The sequence below is a fragment of the Solanum dulcamara genome, chromosome 9 (genome assembly GCF_947179165.1).
Source record: "Solanum dulcamara chromosome 9, daSolDulc1.2, whole genome shotgun sequence".
NCBI classification, from domain to species: domain Eukaryota; kingdom Viridiplantae; phylum Streptophyta; class Magnoliopsida; order Solanales; family Solanaceae; genus Solanum; species Solanum dulcamara.
The window spans coordinates 16,358,200-16,360,952 of NC_077245.1; the positions used below are offsets into that span (position 1 = coordinate 16,358,200).

The following is a 2,753-nucleotide window of genomic DNA, read 5'->3' on the forward strand; positions in this document are numbered from 1 at the left end:
GGTAAAAGCCGCAAACTCATTTCAAATAACTCGAAAACCGAATCAAAGGTTGTCCTAAACCAAGCTCGCATTTTGGAGCTAACCCCGCTGCTGGAATTTTTATCTAAGTGCGTTTATCAAGAATTTCGACCAAAGTCAAACTTTAACTAAGATTTCAAAGTTAAAATGCCTAACTACACAAACTCCAAACGAATGCCTCGAAACTCGAACCAACCATCACATTAGACTAAAATGACCCTTCTGAAGCTGATAGAACGACAGAATCCTCATCCAACATTAGAATCTCCAGAAGTTGACTAAAGTCAATCATTTCACATCATAAGCCTCCAAAATAAAAAAACTCGCACCAAACTTTCTCAACCATCTCGAAAAGCGCCTCACCCATCTCAACACCACATAAAGGCTACAAGAAAGCTACGGAAAGGAGTAAAACGATAAAAACACGCAAAAATATAAAAATGACCACTTGGGTCATTACAACTAGCAAAAATAATTATGGCTGAATGTGTAACTTTCCCTTTTTAAACCCGGTTTATATGTGTGTGCAGGGAGAATACAAGGTAAAATCTACCAAAGGAGGAGAAAAACAGCGTATACATGAAAGTATCCTTTTGACAAATTAGTAGCTTATAAGACAAATGACAAATTAAAATATCTTCCAAAAAATATATAATTGCATCATAGTCCTAACCAGAATTAGAGGCCGTTAATAAGAATTTTATAAAATATGTGAGCTCCAAAGTCGTGAGTATTGTTTAAGCATTTGGCAAAGATAAGAGCATCTTGAGACATGTTCATTAGACATTTGATTAAGTATTGCAAGATCTGCAGAGCCAAATTGTTTATATATTTTGGTGGATATTCAGAGTCATTCTATTTTGCAATATCTCTATCATTTTTATTATTTCTTTTTTGATATGTTTTTTCTTGAGAGATTAGACTTTTTTTGTGAGATTACATTAAATATAGAAAGGGCTATTGCCATTATGGGGTTCCTCCTACTACCGAAACCCAGACGCCTTTTTGTGAAATTACATTAAATAGACGTCTTTTTGTGAAATTACATTAAATATATTATTGCTGGTATGTGAATTAGAGCAAAATTTGTCTTCTATTATAAATTGGGGTTATGTGAAGCTTGTCATTATCTTAGCAAAATCACTCAACTATCCAAAATTATCTTAGTATAATCATATATTTCAACTGGTTGTAACAGAAAAGAAACAACAAACAATTTGTGAAATTACATTAAAATATAATCATATATTTGAGCTCATGTCTGCTACTAGAAATTAAAACATACATAAGTTTTAACTAGAATTGTTGGGGATCTCAACTAAGATATCCCCTCAAAAAATTAGCATATGCCACTATTTGCAATGCGCACACGGTATTCTTTAGTAAAAGGCGAAAGAATAGTTCGCATTGTACTCATTGCATGGCTGCGTGAGACTTACTATCAGCAGCGGAGTTGTTTTTATAAGGGTTGCACATGCTGCTTCTTCTGTTGTATGCGATGTGGGACAACGTGTATGGGCTTTTCTTGGGGTGAGTCCAAAACCTTAAAATGGGCTATATGTGCACTTCCCCGCCTAATAGTGGGCAAATGATTGGATCTTCAATATGAGCTCCAATCCTAACATTTAGATAAACTGAGGGAAATTTCTCAAATAACCACTATAATAAATTTAATTAGGCTTTTCAGTTATAATTTGCATATTTATGGGTGTAACAATAGTTTGAGCTGTGTCGTTTGTATAATTGCGGATTTGTATAATTCACGGATGATTGGGCAATTTTTGAATAAACTCGAAATAACGAATTTGTGCAAACACAAACATTTGAACTTTAAACAGTTATATAAATTATATTATACAAAAGTTATATAAATTATATTATACAAATTTCGAATTATACAAACGTGCGAATTATACAAATTCGAACCGTAATTAACGCTAAATATTAGCGGCGAATTGTAAATTAGTTAAACTATAGCCATGTTAAGTAATTAACTAGTTTATGAGCCCGTTTGGATGGACTTAAAAAAAGTAACTTTTATGTATAAAGTGCTTTTAGAACTTTCAAGTGCTGAAAGTTATTTTTATAAATAAGCAGTTGAGTGTTTGGATAAAAGTGCTTATGATGTGAATTTTAGGGTTAAAAGAATAAAAAAAGGTAGTTTGAAAATTTAGTTAAAATATAAAGGATATAAAAGTAATTTCCATGGTCAAAAAAAATGACTTTAAGCACTTTGGAAAAAAAAGTTAGGAATCCTAACTTTTCATTTCTGACTGACTTTAAGAACTTTATGGCTTAAAGTCAGCATTAGGCAAACACATCCAAAAGCTAAAAAGGGGCTTTAAGTTGGTTTTGACCAACTTAAAGCCAATCCAAACGGGCTCTATGTTTGTTTATTTACTTTATTTCCCCAAAATAATTTCACTTTTCTTTGAGTGAAGAACCCTGAAAACAAATAGTTTGGGGAAGGGAAAAAGGAAATGCGGGAGAAAATTACAAGATGGGAATTGAACTCTCACCAACACGATGAAAGTATTGGTAGTCAACTAACTAAAATATGAAGATTTTCCTAATAGCGAAAAGAAGATTGAGATTGAAGCATGGTTGATTGATTTAAAAACTTCTTTGGATGGAGAAGTGCCTTGAGGAACTTTTTGAACCAAAGAAACTTGTGCCATTAACAAAATACTTATGGCTACAAACAACTCTTCCCCACGATCCATGTATTTTATAGA

The 2,753-nt window shown here is 32.7% G+C and overlaps 1 non-coding gene across 1 annotated transcript; it reads right to left on the reverse strand.

Moving 5' to 3' along the window:
• Nucleotides 1–1,327: 1,327 nt before the first annotated feature.
• LOC129904811 (U5 spliceosomal RNA) lies at nucleotides 1,328–1,444 on the reverse strand. The gene has a single exon (XR_008770489.1). It is a non-coding gene; the product is annotated as a U5 spliceosomal RNA (small nuclear RNA).
• Between the last annotated feature and the right edge of the window lie 1,309 nt (nucleotides 1,445–2,753).